General features: G+C 41.1%; 1 long non-coding RNA gene across 1 annotated transcript in view; it reads right to left on the reverse strand.

The window, feature by feature from the left end:
- The window catches only part of LOC143829391 (uncharacterized), a 53,123-nt gene extending 38,157 nt beyond the window's left edge, over positions 1-14,966 (reverse strand). The window contains exon 1 of the long non-coding RNA XR_013228144.1: positions 13,183-14,966. This is a non-coding gene — a long non-coding RNA (uncharacterized LOC143829391). The remainder of the gene's footprint in view (positions 1-13,182) is intronic.
- Between the last annotated feature and the right edge of the window lie 3,416 nt (positions 14,967-18,382).

Below are 18,382 nucleotides of genomic sequence, written 5' to 3' on the forward strand. Positions count from 1 at the left end.
GTACCTAGGAGCCAGGGTCAAAACCAGGCCTACAGAAACATCCCAAGGGACAAACATGAAAATACAGACATCAGTAAATCGTGGAGTTGTATGCTTTGCTTTTCTTTCTTTTCTTTTTTTGTAAGGACTGTTGGCATGAGGATGAAAGCTTCTCCAGCTAGATCAGACTACTGGTAAAAGCACAGAAGGAAAGCTTCTAAAAATGGGCATTCTCTGGGGGTGTAATGGTGCTAGACCAGTGCTTTACAAGCAAAGCAGATCTACTGTAATTTCAGACAAATTGTCTCTAAAGACTCTCCCTATTTTATCCCTGTTGCCTATTGTGGATGTATCATTAAATTGTTGTTAAGATGAGCTGTTGGAGTGGTTATTCTTCAGAGTTCAGTTCCTTTTCCAGGATCTCTGGAAGTTATATCTCTGAGTTAGGTTACCAACTTCAAGGTGGGTCCAGGAGTTCTCCTAGAATTACGATTCCCTGTTGAGCTTCTTCTCCCACCCCAGCTCTGCTCTCCCCAAGCAAAGTAAACCTCCAGGAATTTCTCAAGTTGGAACTGGCAATCATATCTCATTGCAGCTTTACAACTCTGTGAGTCAGCAAAGACAGATTACCTTCAGTTTTGGCTAGACTGGCTACATAACTCTGCAACTAGGGTTGCCAACTTCTGTCTTAGAAATACCTGAACATTTGGAAGTTGAAGGGAGGACAGGATTTGGGAAGGGGTGCAAACATAACATCATAGAATCCACAGAGTTCACCCTCCAAATCAGCCATTTTCTTCACGGGAACTGATCTTTGTCATCTGGAGATGAGTTGTAGTTCCAGGAGATATTCAGATTGGCAAGTCTAGCTGGAGTATTGTTCTCAGCCCTAAATCAAGCTGTCAATTTTTTTAAAAAATATTTAAGTTTACAGACATTGTGAGTAACATTGGAATTTCAAAAGGGTGCAGGGCAGATGGTGATTTAAAAATTAGCACTTTTCAAGGATCCGTACCTATCTCGTGAGGTGTAACACACCAGGGAGGAAGAGACTTTATTTCTCTGTCCATACCTCTTCCCTATTGTGGAGACCCAACTGACAGATAAATGCAGATGGGGATGATCTATCATGTTCCACAGGGTTCTGAAAATACCAAGGACAGTGGAGACTAAGTGGGACAAAATCTGCCTCTCCACAGCTTTTGTTCTTTTTATCAGTCTAAAATCTTCAATCTGTGCAATATTCTGTTTTGAATCTTATAACTCCCAGGACAGCAATAACAGCTGGATAGACTGCCAGCAGCATGAGAAGAAACCTCTTGCTTCTTTTATGGCTTTTAAAATACAGTTAATTTACAAAAGAATTATGTCAATTAAAGAATTAAAGATAGATTAAAGAACTGCATCCAACTGTCTTTTAAGAAACCTTCAGTTTTAATAACAAAGCAAAATATTAACTGAATTTAACTGTATTGTTATCTTTCCCACCATTTCTTTCTTCTGGATGAATTTTATTTCAAATAATTGTGGATTATCCTCTCTCTGGATTATGCAATCTGCTATTTTCTTTCCTTTTCTCAGATGAAAGGTACTTATTTTGAAAAATGAATTGTTTTGATTATGGCATAACAGAGGAGACGAAGAAGGGGGGAGACAAAAGCCCCAACACTCAGTTTGGCTGCTCAATGGAAAGTCAAAATTTATTTATACTTTTTATATATTTTATCTACGTGATACTCCCTAGAATAAAAAACAACAAGAAATAATTGGACTAATGTACAATAATTTTCCCCCTTTTAACATAATTTTTTCATACCATTTATTATGTATATAATATATACAAATATCCTTTTAATTTTTATATCTTTAAAATATTAACTTTTAAAAATTAAAAACTTTTTCATGTTTATAATTACACCCATTATTTCTGATATCCCTTTTTCAGTCTATTTTTCTATATATATTTTCTTGTTCTTCCACCTCCATTTCCCCACCAATCTAGAAAAAGTAGAGATGCAACCAAAGAAATGTGCAGGTCATAGAATACTTGTAATGGGGAAGAAAATCAAAAAGAAGAACATGGAGATTAAGTGATGCTTTTGTATTGCAAGAAGAGGTGGTATATAAATGTAAAAAATATCTAAAAGTATTTTTCAAAAGAAATAATATTGAAGAAACATTCTCAGCCACAATTTAGGAAGTAAAGCATTTATCAGAGGAATTGTACTAGCCTCCACACACACACAAAAAAGCGAGAAAGATCAGACCAAACTAAGAAGACAATAGAAAAATTTAGGGATTAGAACAAGAACATAAAAAAACTTAATATAGAAATACTAGCAGATATCAAACAATTAAAAATCAGTTATTTTCTGCCACTCCCAGAACTGGATCATGGAAGGTTACAGATAGTCCAAAAATTATAAGCCCCAATAAAACCCAATCAAAATATCAAAAATAGGACAAAAACACAACATATAAATAATAAGAAATGGTGGTATCCACTATCCACTATCCATCCCCCTATAACAACATCCAATCTAATATGGGAAGTGGTAAGGGGAAAGCCATAACCATTGCCATAGATGACTCTGGCATACCATCCCTCAGATATGTGGGTCCCAGAATTGTGGACTGGATTAAATATCCAAAACTAAGAATAGCATTAGAATCAGCATACTTTGATTAAGGCATACACAATATTTATGATGTTTTTAAAAAATCAACAAAAATATTATACATAAATAGAGATGGATTTTTGAGAGAATGTGGTCGTATACTGGAATTTATTGAGGACCCCACAACTCTATCCTTATGTTCCCAATATAAGCATACCACAATAAGAACACGAGATATAAAACTGATTTAACATATGGCATGATGATAAATGTTCAAGAGAAAATCAAGTTATGGCAACATAGCAGAAATGAAGCTATAAACATACAATGGGTCAAAATTAAAGATCATTTTACAAAGACATTTTTCTTAGATTTTAAGTACTGGTTATGTATCTGCTTTCCAAATTTCAGGATACTTAGGGCTGATCCTGCATTGAGCAGGGGGTTGGACTAGATGGCCTGTATGGCCCCTTTCAACTCTATGATTCTATGATTCTACATATATGGGTGAATTTTAAATAAATTCACCTAATAAAAATTAAAGAAGATCATGAACATTGAAGGTGGAATGTTAAAAGACACAACTGAATTTGAACAGCTGATTAAAAGAAGAAGAAGAACAGTTACTGTGATGGATATATAAAATCTTACTCCAGCTAGAGAAGATGAAGAACAAGTAGAAAAATATGATTTAATGGATGAAACCTTTCAAAGAACGGGTATCTATGCAACAATAGGAATATGCGAAAGAGGTATCAAATTTACAGCCAGCCATATATTAAGAGAAAATTAATTTAAAATGTTTTTCAGGTGTGGTCTTAACAAATTTTAGATGCTCCAAAGGTCATCAAAAAAGCAGATTAAAAACTACAAAGGAAAATGGCTGAAAATGTCAAAATGTAAATGGAACTTTTTTCATAAGTGGTGGATTAAAAAACTAAAAAAAATGCTGGATCGAAATGCATGGCTCTCACTGGTTGCCAAGAATATGCTGCTAGGTATACTGCCTAACAAATTACCAAATGTTTAGTTATTCAAATACATTGAATTATCTAGCCAAAGACTGTCCAATACAGAAGTTACACCAATGTGAAAGAAATTGCAACGCAACCCTGAACCAATACTACTTCTTCTTCATTAAAATTTCTTGATGTCCTCTAATGCTAGTAAACAGGTAGAAGACTTGCCAGAGCGTTCCCTGGCTCTGTAAATGCTTTCAGAAAACAATTTCTTCATTGACAAGAATTTCTTTTATAACTCTTAAAAGCAACTGCAGTCCTAGTACATATTATTCTGTCCCTGAAACAAATGACTAAAGTTTCTATAACTGTTGAAAAAAACGTGGAAGGCTGTGAATCATGGCTAGGGCCTACTTTCCCTATAGTTGGACGAGAGGAGAGATGGAATGTGCATTATGTATACTATGCAAGCAGGAGACAAAATTAGAATTAGAAGCAGTTTAAAATGTTATATTCAAAGGTTTTCTTTTTAAATGAGATAGGAGTAGAATAAGAATCTGTTTTAAATGTAATATCCTGAATATTAATGCATGCAAGGAAGTGGACTCTAGGGAGAGCCTCTTTTTAATTGCAATATTGAAGAAATCAATGATGCAGTTGCAAAACAAACATAGTTAAAAAGTTAGAAATTTAAAATGTTGGATATCAATGTACCCTAACAGAAGTAAGGACTATAACTTAATAATTATAATGAAGAGGATGTTGGAGAGAAAAGTTTTCTGTTTCATACACTCTATTAAATATTAGAATCATGGAGTTGAAAGGGCCCTCCAGGGGTGTCTAGTCCAACCCCTGAACAATGCAGGAACTCACAACTACCTGCCCACCCACAGTGGCCCCAATTTCATGGCCAGATGATAGCCCCCCACAAAAACAGAAACTCTGGCCAATCTGGCCTGGAAGAAATTTGCCTCCCGACCCCAAAGTGGCAATTGGCATTTCCATGGACAAACTACTTAAGCATAGAAGTGTCCATACACAATAAGTCCACAGCACAGTAAAAAAAAAATTCTTTTCAAAATGAAGCTATGGATAACATAGAAATCAGGAGAAGGTAAAGGAATGACCATAGGTCTCAGCAGACTCACTCAATCAACTTTCATCTTGTGCAGGAACTGAATTTCAGTTCAGTCTCGGAGCATGAAGAGGGAAGGCTGCTGAGAACCACCTTGGGCCTTCCAGACAAAAACTACTATTGCCCCTCCATGACCCTGATCCAAAAGAAATGTCATTAAAGCAGAAGTCACTTGGCTTCCTGTTGGTGCATTTAATAAGTAGTAAATATTAATTAGACAGCATCCTAAAAAGCAGAGACATCACCCTGCCAATGAAAGTGCATCTTGTTGAGGCTATGGTCTTCCCAGTTGCAATGTATGGCTGTGAAAGTTGGACCATAAGGAAGGCCGAGCATCAAAGAATTGAGGCTTTTGAACTCTGGTGCTGGAGGAGGCTCTTGCGAGTCCCTTGGACTTCAAGGGGAACAAACTGGTCAGTTCTAGAGGAGATCAGCCCTGACTGTTCCTTAGAAGCCAGAACCTGAAGAACTCAAATACTTTGGCCACCTTATGAGAAGGAAGGACTCCCTGGAGAAGAGCCTAATGCTGGGAGCGATTGAGGGCAAAAGAAGAAGGGGACGACAGAAAATGAGATGGCTGGATGGAGTCACTGAAGCAGTCGGTGCAAACTTAAATGGACTTTGAGGAATGGTAGAGGACAAGAAGGCCTGGAGGATCATTGTCCATAGGGTCACGATGGGTTGGACACAACTTTGCACCTAACAACAACAACAACAACAACAACAAATATTAATGGCAAAGGGATGTGATTATTAAAGATAGTTTTATTTATGATTTATACAGTACACATTGCAATGGGATATGGTACAAAACAAACTAAACCTGGAATAAGCATAATCAAGAAGACTCCCCAGCCAGAGCTCTGAAGTGTATTTCAATTGAATATAGATGAGAAATTTTTCTTAAAAAGTAAAGGTAAAGATAAAGGTTTCCCCTGTGCAAGCACCGAGTCATTTCTGACCCTTGGGGTGACGCCCTTCAGCGTTTTCATGGCAGACTCAATACAGGGTGGTTTGCCAGTGCCTTCCCCAGTCATTACCGTTTTAACCCGAAAACACTGCAGCAGCTCTAAGAAGTCTATTTGGATGAACAGAGAACTTTAAGAGGAACTAAGAAAGAAAAGGGAAATGTTCATAAAATGGAGTGAAGTACAGAGCTCTAAAGAAGAGTACCTACAGGTGATTAGACACTGTAGACCAATCATCAGGAAGGCCAAAGCTGTGAGTGAACTAAGATTGGCCAGGGAAGCCCATTGTAACAAGAAAAGATTTTTCAGTTATGTGAGGAGCAAACGTAAAGTAAATGAGACAATAGGCCCACTGTTGGGTGCAGATGGACAAATTCTAACGGAGGATGCAGAGAAAGCAGAAAGGCTCAGCACCTATTTTACATCTGTTTTTTCTCCACAGGTCAAAGGGTTTAGGCACATCTAGAGATGGCAGTAGCCAAGGGATAGAGTCTGGGTGGCAGGTTGACATGGACAGAGAGGTTGTCAAGAGGCATTTAGCTGCACTGGATGAGTTCAGATCCCCTGGGCCAGATGAAATGTACCCGAGAGTGGTCAAAGAACTTTCTGGAGAATTTGCACAACCCTTGTCTATCATCTTCGGGACCTCTTTAAGGACTGGAGATGTCCTGGAGGGCTGGACAAGAGCAAATGTTATTCCGATCTTCAAAAAAGGGAGGAAGGATGACCCGGGAACCCACAGACCAGTGAGTCTGACCTCTGTTGTAGGGAACATAATGGAGCAGATATTAAAGGAAGCGATCTGCAAATATCTGGAGAACAATTTGGTGATCCAAGGAAGTCAGCATGGATATGTCTCCAACAGGTCCTGTCAGACCAACCTGGTTTCCTTTTTTGACCAAGTAGCAGGTTTGCTGGATCATGGAAATTCGGTTGATGTTGTTTATTTGGATTTTAGTAAAGCTTTTGATAAGGTTCCCCATGATGTTCTGATGGATAAACTGAAGAACTGCAATCTGGATTTCAGATAGTTAGGTGGATAGGGAATTGGTTAGAGAACCGCACTCAAAGAGTTGTTGTCAGTGGTGTTTCATCAGACTGGAGGAAGGTGAGTAGTGGGGTACCTCAGGGCTCAGTGCTCAGACTGGTACTTTTTAACATATTTATTAATGATCTAGATGAGGGGGTGGAGGGACTACTCATCAAGTTTGTGAGGACTGGTAAATACTCCAGAAGAGTATTTGGGAGGACTGGCAAATACTCCAGAAGATAGAGACAGAGTTCAACGAGATCTGAACACAAGATACAATGTAATAAAGATAAGTGTGAAGTTCTACATCTGGGTCAGAAAAATGAAAAGCATGCCTACTGGACGATACGCTTCTAGGTAACACTGTGTGTGAACGAACCACCATTCCACCCCGAATGCACGCTATACCCCCCATGCATAATGGGCCATATTGAAACATTCCACTGGATACTCCCATTTGCTTGGAGTCTAATAAAGAAAGGAGGACCTAGTAAAACCTTTATGGGGCACCCAGAACTTTGATCATCAGCTGGTGCAGAAACAACAATTGTGTCATTCTGAAACAAAAACAAAGGGAAGATTACTTTTCATCCTCAAACACTGTCCACAACATGCCTTGAGTTTTCTATATGTTGTTTTCACCCATAATCAACTGGGCTGCCTTCACTTGAATCTCCCTAGTAAAATTCTGCATCTTTAAGTTTTGCTAAAATTCATTATTGCTAATACATCCTTCATAGTTCCTGCTGACATTAGTAGTATGAAAAAAAATTCTAAAAGAAATGGCATTTAGATGAAACTGTCATCTAACAACTTTTTTAAATCCCCAAGGCTTGCAAGTAGCTAAGACAAAACAAAACAAACAAAAAATCATTTAAGAAATGGACATTTCTAAAATGTTAAATAATTTATCTGCCTTAGTGTACACAAGGAATTAAGGAAAGCAGATGCCATAAACAAGCTTAGAGAGGATTTCCCTCGGGGCAAGAGGAGTATTGAGGGAAATAATAATTCAGAACATGTAATTAAGAAATAAGATTTTTTGGGGGGAGGGGGAGCCTTAGGCACCCCAGGAATTCACCTGAGAAATCTGAACAAAACAGAAGTTCAGATAAAGCCTTCTAGTCAATATATCCAAAGCTTAGCTTAGCCTCATTTTCCATATATATTATAGAAAGACAGTTACAATTGAAGACACTAAGACTACTGGGTATTTTACATAAACCATATTAAACTAGAGCACTCACTCTTATTTCTTTGCCATTCCCTGTCATTTTAGACTCAAAAACAAAAGAGCATGCCTAGGGTTGCCAGCCTCCAGGTAGGGGTTCAAGATATCCCAGAATTACCACTGAACTCCAGACTATATAAATTACTTATTTAGTTATTACATATTTATTTAAAATATTTATTCCAATACTCCTGGAGAAAACTGATTCTTTGGTAGGTGAACAGCTTGGTATTATAATGTACCAAGACCCTCCCGTGTCTAAAGCCCAAACTCCCCAAGTATTTCAGAACCCAGAGTTGACAACGCTAACCAGGCCTGTTCTCTACATATTTTCACAAGGCCAGAATTGAACAGGTTGCTTGAGAAAGGGACTACTTCACACAGAATAAACCCCTGCCACAGAAACAATTTATTCCCAGATGTTTTCACTAACCATCTGACCGGGGAGAGGAGCAGGATTAAATAGTGACTGAGTGTTACAAATAAGATAGGGTAGCCACCATTTTGTGGTGGGAACAGCACAAAGAATCTGAGATAACCCTGTACTTAATCAGGAACCTTATATACACGAAAACTAACTTGAAGATTGAAGACAGACCTTAGAGTGGCATAATTACATAACAAAACGCTTACCTTATTTTCACTGACATTGAACAGGTAGGGCTTTATTTTAAATACTGTGCGTCTACTCCATACTTTTTCTTCCCTTTCATTTTTCTCTTAGGAATCATGGAGTATATATCCTGTATTACCAATATGTGTCTGTGGACATTTTTACAATGTTCTAAGTTGAGCACCTAGTGCTGAACCAATTTAGCACTTCAGTGCCTTGACTCCATTGAGGGTCTGCTTTACTCCCCCTTTTAAATACTAGAACAACAATAGTATCCACCCTAACTAACCTAAAATGAGTACCCACCAATTAAGAAAGAACTTTATTTTATTTTATACCATCCTCCTGTGCGGGCTCAGGATGTTGTACATTAATGGTAATAACAAGCATATAAATAATTAACATTAAACATTAAAAACTGCATATTACATTTAAGTTTCATTTACCAGTGCAGTCCTTAGTTGTTACTAGCATAGAAGAAGAAGAAGAAGAAGAAGAAGAAGAAGAAGAAGAAGAAGAAGAAGAAGAAGAAGAAGAAGAAGAGTTGGTTCTTATATGCCTCTTTTCTCTACCCGAAGGAGGCTCAAAGTGGTTTACAGTCGCTTCCCCTTTCCTCTCCCCACAACAGACACCCTGTGAGGTGGGTGAGGCTGAGAGAGCCCTGATATCACTGCTCAGTCAGAACAGTTTTATCAGTGCTGTGGTGAGCCCAAGGTCACCCAGCTGGCTGAATGTGGGGGAGTGCAGAATCGAACACAGCATGCCAGATTAGGGCCAGGGCCTTTTCGGTCCTGGCCCCTGCCTGGTGGAATGAGCTTCCAGGAGAGCTGCGGGCCCTGCGGGATCTTCCATCGTCCCGCAGGGCCTGCAAGACGGAGCTCTTCCGCCAGGTTTATGGATGAGGCCAAGGCTAACACCTATGCCCCCCCGGGATCCTGGATCTGGGATTGGGATTGGGACTGGTACCAGCAGGATCCCCTCTCCACCTGCCAGTAGTAGGAGGGGGAAGTTGTTTAGCCGATCTTGCCATGCTAGTTAGCTAACTAATATTGTTGAAATTATAGTGTTGTTTTAATGGATTTTAATGGGGTTTTTAAGATGTAACCCATCACGAGCCGCAAGGGAGTGGCGGGCAATAAATCGAATGATAATAATAATTATAATAATAATTAGAAGTCCACACTCCTAACCACTACACCAAACTGGCTCTCACTCAACAATAGAACACTCAATACATCAACTGAGTGGAGATTTTCTATTGGGGGGGCAATTTGATTTTGAACAGTTCTGGTGGGAACAAGTCCTCACCAGGGGACTTAACAGAAACAAGTTATGAAATGAGACCTCTGATTTCAGGCTCAGTGATGAGGGGCCATTGTGGCAGAATGGATAAATCATGGAGAGTTATCTTCTTTGATATCCCATTCTCCAAAATAGAAGAAGTCTGAATACTTGGCTAAAATGGACATGCAAGCCTTTGGGCTTCGAACAAAGGAGAAGGTCTACCTAACCCAAAAGAAACAAGTTCCGCACACTTTGCCTTCATCTCTTGTACTGTCAGTCCTAATTCCTGCCATGGTAATTTAGCATGATCAAACTTCTTTGGTTTTAGAAGTTTTGCAATGTCCTATGGCCTAGTGCAATAAAGTTTGACATTGTTTTAGAAGTTTATTTACGCAGACCTTAATGAGATGAGAGGATTAAAGATGTTCCTTTCTTACAATGGCAGATCTGTCAAGTATAATAGAACTCTTTCCTGGCAGTTCCACAGTCAAACACCCATTACCAGAATGAGTTGTAGTTTTAGAGGTGTCTGTCATTGGAGAGCAGGGATTTAAGATGAACTATACCTTCAAAATACTTATCAGCATCAGAGCAATTTCATATTAGCTCTTAATGCCAAGACCACAAAGTATTCTTTATCCAAGATTGGTCTAGGTTAACACCTTCTAGAAGGTTGGGGAAGGGTTGAGAAAGATGTTATCCCTAAATCCGAGCAAAAGCCCTAAAGGAGTCAAGATTTGTCTAAACCAGGGCAAACTGTACAGATAACCATATAAGGATCGGTGCCCTCATTTTTACAAAATGTAGGTTGTAGACCCAAAGTGGTGGTGTTGAATATCTTTATTGCTTTATAGGATCCCCCTTTTACTGAAATTGGAGCAAATGGTATTAGATTAAAGTCAACCTTAATTTATTTCATAAGACCCAACACCCATATTGTCTCCCTTTATCTTTTCAATTTTGTCTTAACTTTTTGCTTTTGTCCTGGACATCTGCAATTTCTACTTTGGCTCTCTTCCTAATGACTGTATTATCAGCTCCATTTTCATCTGTTCTCAGCTATTTAGCTTGTATGGTCTTGTTTTGGCTGTTCTGCATATAGCAAATAAGGCAGCTGAAACAAGTTCACAGGCCAGGGACCAGAGAACAGCCTCCAATAGCAAACTGCCTGCCTAACAGTTTTAACTCCTTGTCTCCTGCATTCATGTGCCATTCACTTTGAACCTTGCTGAAGTTTTAAATATCTAGCCATGCAAGTTTTTAAAATCTAGCCATATGGATTATAGCAGCTGGGCCATGAGAAAACCTCCATCAGAAAACTGATAGTCACAGAAGGTGCTTACCATGTTATGGATGTCCTATTCCAGTCTTAATTAAAGGGATAAAAAGGTAGACCAAAACTTATTTTACAGACTATATGTATCACTTTGAATCTTGAAACAGAACAGAAATTAATGACAGCACTATGTCACTGCATCTGTTTATTGTTTTTAAAACCAGGCAGCATGATTTGTAAGAGCCAGCCATCACAGAGGTATTTTCTATTCTTATTTTTAAATCATCTGAATCTCCCTGTCTGAACAAAAAACTTGTGACTTGTTCAACTTTCCTTCATCATATTCAGAAGCCCACAGATATTGTACCTTACTACATTTTCTATGTGTGCTTTAGGGCAGATGTGCAGAATTTTGTGTATTCCCCCAGATCCATTCACCAGATGTTTGAAAGCCATCGCTGAATGGCTCAAGCAGAGCTGCCTGAAACTCAACCCCTCCAAGACGGAGGTCCTGTGGTTGCGAGGGAGGGAGGCAGACCAGGAAGTGTGCTTACCCACCCTGGCAGGGATGCAATCACGCCCCAGGCCAGGGATTTGTGGGTGATCCTTGATGCTTCGTTAAGTTTGGAGGCACAAGTAGCTAGCCAAGGGTTTTTCCACCTTTGCCAGACTTGGCTACTAGTGCCCTATCTGTCCTCTGAAAACTTGGCTACAGTGATTCATGTGGCAGTCACCTCCAGAATAGACTTCTGTAACTCGCTCTACGCAGGCCTGCCATTGGGCTTGATCCAGAAATTGCAGCTGGTCCAAAATGCAGCTGCTACTGTCCTCACAGGAACACCGTGGACGGCACATATCCAGCCAGTACTGAGGCAGCTGCACTGGTTGCCAGTTGCCATCTGGATTCGTTTCAAAGTTTTGACCTTTAAGGCCATACACGATCTGGGACCTGCATATCTGAGGGGCCACCTGTTGCCCTATGCCCCTCGCAGGGCCTTATGCTCTGTGAGTTCTAATTTGTTGGCCATTCCCGGCCCCAGCAAAGCATGTATAGCCTCGAATAGGGCCAGGGCCTTTTTGATCTTGGCCCTGACCTGGTGGAATGAGCTCCCAAAGGAGCTGCAGGCCCTGCAGGAGCTTTCAGTATTCCTCAGGGCCTGCAAAACAGAGCTCTTATGCCAGGTCTATGGTTGAGGTTGGGCGGTAAGGAAGATCATGGCCCCTCCATGGGAGTGGCAGCTTGCAAGTTCCATCTGCGCCCTCCTCCCCCCCTCCTCCTCTCTAGAGCTATTGCTGGGGATTGCTAGGGATGGGACAATGTTTCTGCCATATCTTTATTGTATCAAAAGAGAGACAGAATCTGTCGATGTTAGGCCACTGCAGAACACAACAGTGGAGGCAGTACAGTCTTCACAGCATCTTTCATTGGAAGGAGCACTTCGTTGTGACCAAGAGGAATCCTAGTCAAGCAAATTTGCATATATATTTTCTAACTAAATAATCCCTAGCATTGTTCTTGGACTGGTTTCTGCAGAAAATTTGTCACATTTGAAATGGAAATCCTTTTGCAGGGAAGGCTGATAGTTGAACCAGGAGATTCCCATGTCAGGGTATTAGCTACTATATCTAAATGTTCCCTACCCTTTGAGTTCCAGATACTAGAGATAAATTGCATTGGAAAGCCACAAGTTTAGAAGGATATACCTGTGTTTAGGATGGCACAGTAAATGGAGCTGGAATAACTCTACATAGGATTGCAGTGCAAATCTACTGATATTTGTAGTACCTTAAAATTAAATAAGAGTAAGGAGCCATATATAAATGTTATAAGCAATGTTTGAATAAGCCAATTTTATCTGTTTATTTGTTTCAGGATTTACATGAAGTCCAGCAACATTCTTCGTAATTTTTCAGTGAAACCTCAAACGTCAGGCAAATATGATCAAATGATATCATTTCACAGTCACTATAACAAGTGCGAGAACATTAGTTTTCTTTTGAAAAAAAAATAACAAGTTTTAAAATACATTGATTAGCTCTGAAAACACTTCTGCCGAATAAGGAATGCTTATAATTTAGAGCTACCTACTTTGGAGGTTCATCTGCTGAGGTCTTCTCTCCGTTCATGACCAGCTATTTTAATTTTTGGCATATTCTACCTTTAGAGTGCATCAGGATATTTATAGATTTTCAGGAGTGCTTTATTCGGTTCAACAATGCACAGTGGGGTAATTAGCAAATATTGGAAGGGTTGATCTGCACAGCTGGGAGCGCAATAGATTGTCATTGGTTTGATGTGGACTATTTACGCTAGTTGGCCTAGAAATCTAAAACATTCTTTGATGAATGACCTCACACATCAATAAGCCATTTGAATGGTTAGCTGTGGCATCTGCGCTCCTTTGTTTTGTTGCCACAGTGTTTCATTCTTTTCTGAATGTGGTTTTCTGCTTAACAATGTGCAGACAAAATTGTGGTCAGGCTCTGGGAGTGACTTTCAGTACTAAAACCACAGGAAACAATAATTTTCATTTGTGATGTGTTCAAAGACCAGTGTGACTTTTGAGTGTACCTTATCTGTATTTTAAAGGAAAACTTAGATCATTTACATTAACCCTCTAGACCTCAACCCCCAGCATCTTTTTATCAAGTGACAGTTTTCAGAGTTGCCGTGGTGAGGAGAAATACATTGAATGGCAACAGAAGGATCCAAAAAAGTGCACATTTTGCAGTGTCGCCTAAAAGCACTAATGAAGAGTTGCATTAAATAAGAGGCACTACTTATTGTGGTGGTAAGAGGCTGAGCTGCTTCCTCCTCCCCATTCGTGTTAATATGCAATTGTACTCCATTTCTATAGAAACTCCTTAGTATTTAGTTATGATGGAACATGCACAATCAGCATTTGCAGTTGCACTAGCAATGAAGAAGGAGAAGAAGAAGAAGAAAGGAAGAAAAAGAAGAAGAAGAAGAAGAAGAAGAAGAAGAAGAAGAAGAAGAAGAGTTGGTTCTTATATGCCACTTTTCTCTACCTAAAGGAGGCTCAAAGTGGCTTACAGTCGCTTCCCCTTTCCTCTCCCCAGGCCAAGGTCACCCAGCTGGCTGCATCGGGGGGAGTGCAAGAACTGGGATTTTGTATCCTGACTTTTACTACTCAAAGGAGTCTCTAAATGGCTTACAATTGCCTTCCCTTCCTTTCCCCACAACAGACACCCTGTGAGGTAAGTGTGGCTGAGAGATTTTTGAGAGAACTATGACTGGTCCAATGTCACTTAGCTGGCTGTATGTGGAGGAGGAGTGGGGCATCAAACCACTACACCAGGCTGTTCTATAAGTGCTCCATAAGTGCCTGATGATACTTTTATTTCCTTTGATTAAGTCTTTTTTAAAGGCTTTGTACTTCCTCTTTGTGTGTGTGTGTGTGTGCGTGTGTATGTGTGTTAAATGATGTCAAGTCACTTCCAGCTTATGGTAACCCCATGAATTAACGTCTTCAAATATTCCCTATAGTTAACAGCCTTGCTCGGGTCTTGCACACTGAGGGCCGTGGCTTTCTTGACTGAATCAATCTTCTTGGGTCTTCCTCTTTTCCTTCAATTTTTATCTTTATCAGGAACTCTTGTCTGCAATTTAAGTCTCTTCCCAAGGAAAAGTTTTATTCCACTTGAACATTGTGGAGACATTTCTTATTAGACATTTCTTGTTGCAATCAGATTTCTTTTTTTCATAGAGAAACTGTAGAATCATATGCAATGTTGTTTCAAAATCAGTTGATTTCACTGATTTTAGACTGGAGTCAGTACTCTGCTATTTTACTAGATGCCACATTTAATCTTTTTTTTAAAATAAAGATTAACGGGGTGTGCTGCGGTACTGTTTTCTGGGCAACAGAAAGTTCCATTCCCTCAGTGGCAGAACACACATGCTGCACGCAGAAGGTACATGGCACTTCTAACTAAAATGACAAAAAATAACAGAACTGGGGAAGACTTCTGCTTGGGATCTTGGAGTGTGTGCCAAACACCACTGAGGGATTCCCAGATAATTTATGGCAACCTCGAAGATTTCTGGAAAACACAGCACAATGAGTAATGAGAAAAACAACTTGTGTTGGCTTTATGCTTTGAACATGCGAGATAACTTTTCCATGGTTGTTGTTGTTGTTATCCGTTCGGTCGTAGTTATCTATGGTTATCATGTTTGAAGCATAGAGCCAACACCAGTTCTTGTTTTTGTTGCAACCTTGTACGGTTTTCAAGAGGCAAACAGAGGTTATTTGGCAATGACCTGTCTCTGCGGAGCAACCCTGGAATTTTTTTGTGGTCTCATCCAATACGAACCAGGGCTGACCCTTCTTAGCTTTCAAAACAAGGCAAGTTCAGGCTCGTCTGACTCACCCATGTTAGAGTTGAGAAGTTATAGAGCCACAGATAATCCAAGTAAACAATAAGAGGCCTGTTCAACCCATTAGTCTTGCTCATTATGAATCATCTTCCTGTGCTCTTTGTACCAACTGGCCCTAACTTAATCTGGAGGTTCATAGTGCAACAACACAGATATGTTTTAAGGATCTACTTAACTGAGGAAAATATTGCATTTTTATTAAGCATATGCCGTAAGGCAGGGGTAGTCAACCTGTGGTCCTCCAGATGTTCATGGACTACAATTCTTATGAGCCCCTGCCAGCAAACACTGGCAGGGGCTTATGGGAATTGTAGCTCATGAACATCTGGAGGACCACAGGTTGACTACCCCTGCCATAAGGTATATTATTTGGTGTGAAAAACAAAGCATTAAAATTAATAGAATTGGCAAGTGTTATTTCTAATCTAAATGACAGCTTTAGAAATAGTAAAAAGGTAAAGGTAAAGGTATCCCCTGTGCAAGCACCGGGTCATGTCTGACCCTTGGGGTGATGTCCTCTAGCGTTTTCATGGCAGACTCAATATTACTGAATTACTTCCAGACAGTGGAAGGAACCCACCTAGCAGAGTGCCAGCTCTGTAGGCAGAGGGTTAGTCGTGGAAGGCAAGAGCGTTACTACATGACTAGCGGCCTCATGAACCACCTGAAGAGGCACCACCAGGTTGTCCTGCTTCAGGGGGAGAGACAGGCTGGCAGTGGGGTGCCTGCGCAGGCACAACCTACCAGCACGGGGCTGGAGAGTCTACCTGGGACCTCCACCTCGAGAGCTCTCCCTAAGAGTTCTGCTCAGGGGGCGGGTGGAGTTAGAGGGAGGCAAGCGACCATGGTGGAGATGCTTGCCCGGGCTTGCCGTGGCATGCCAAAAGGGGGGTTTGAGGCAGGGTGTAGGGCCGCAAACAATGACCTAGCTGTGCTCATGGCCGTGGGTGGGTACCCCTTTCGTCTGGCCGGCGACATGTACTTCCACCGACTATGCCGTCGCATATCCACCTGGTACACGCCTCCTAGTCGTACCACGATTAGCAAGACTGTGTTGCCCTCTCTTTATAGGGCAGCCACGTGCCGCGTGGAGGTAGAGATGTTCGGAGCTTCAGGGACCGTATACTTCACATCCGACATATGGACGTCATGTCATGCGCAGGATGCGTACATCTCGCTGACTGCGCACTGGTGGGACGTACGGGAAGTGCTGGGTGGGGTTGAGCCTGTTAGGCAGGGTGAGGGCTGCCGGGCAGGCTATCGCCATGCCTTGCTGCACATTGAGCCCTTCAATGTGCGGCACACGGCAGACAACATCGAGGGCACCATTCCTAGAATGGTAGATGGGTGGGTAGGCAGTGGAACGGGGTTCACCAAGGGCTTCTTAGTGACAGATGGTGCCCTCAACATGACCAAGGCGGTCAAGGGCATGGGCCTGAAGCACATCTCCTGTGCGGCCCACCTTCTCCACCTTGTGGTTAAGGATGCCCTTGGGATCGGCTCCAAGGGAACCGGTTCATCCGCCGAAGCCATTGACTTCCAGCATCTCATCGAGAAGTGCCGGAAGATCATGACACATTTCTCTCACAGCTCGTACGACGTCTCGAGGCTGGAGAGAAAGTAGGTCCTGATGGGCGTGCCGCAGCACTGCCTTATCAGAGATGTCAACATGCGCTGGAACTCCACCCGCGCCATGCTTGAGCGCTTGGTGGAGCAGAGGAGAGCCTTAGATGCCCTTGTCCAGGAGACGAGGATGTTTATGCCTGGGGAGTGACTCACCCACCGAGGGTTAGGGTTAGGATGCGGCAGGGTTAGGGTTAGAGTTAGGATTAGGGTTAGAGTTAGGATGCAGCACAGGGTTAGGGTTAGGGTTAGGATGTGGCTAGGGTTAGGATGCGGCAGGGTTAGGGTTAGGGTTAGGGTGCGGCAGGGTTAGGGTTAGGGTGCGGCAGGGTTAGGGTGAGGGTTAGGATGCGGTACAGGGTTAGGGTTAGGATGCGGCTAGGGTTAGGTTTAAGGTTAGGGTTAGGGTTTGGGATAGTATGCAGCACAGGGTTAGGGTTAGGGTTAGGGTTAGGATGCGGCTAGGGTTAGGTTTTGGATTAGGGTTAAAATGTGGCAGGGTTAGGGTTAGGGTTAGGGTTAGGGTTAGGGTTAGGGTTAGGGTTAGGGTTAGGGTTAGGGTTAGGATGCGGCTATGGTTAGGGTTTGGGTTAGCGTTTGACCTTGAATAAAACTTGGTTGGTCGTAAAGTTGTCACCGGATTCAAACTTTGTTATGCTACTTCGATACAACCTGAATTTGTTGATTAGTGAATATCTGTAGGAGAAGCACCTACACAGTTTTGGATGTTAGAAAGAAATCATGTCAAAAAGAGACAATTTTTTTTAACAGGGAGCAAAATAAATTTCCTTTGTTTCTTTTTTGACATTTGAAATTGTTTAGGTGCTTCTCCTACAGATATTAAAGTTAGAAAATAATAATTCAAAGTTAATGTAAAGGTGACACCAGCAGAGGGGTTTGTCCTGGCCTTACACATTACAATTTGGCCTTGGAATCCAATGCACTTCTCCCTATATGTCTGCCTGCTTGTCTTCAGTAAAAAGAAAGCTGCTACTGCACTGCTGGCCCCTCAGAATTAGACATGTGAAATCAATCACAGTTTTTCTTAATTGGATGATTACAGCTATTCTTTTAACTTTTGGATAGTACATCTCAGGAGAGAAATGATGATATATCCCCTGATATCTAATGAAAGTGGAAGTCAAATGAATTCTATTATGTATGTTCACTACAATCTATAAGGTCTGTTTATCACATTTGTGGGTGCTGGTCTCCCAGGCTATTTCTTATTTGCTCTAGACATTTACAGTGCAAGTGTCACTGC

Source organism: Paroedura picta, chromosome 2 (assembly GCF_049243985.1).
Source record: "Paroedura picta isolate Pp20150507F chromosome 2, Ppicta_v3.0, whole genome shotgun sequence".
NCBI lineage: Eukaryota > Metazoa > Chordata > Lepidosauria > Squamata > Gekkonidae > Paroedura > Paroedura picta.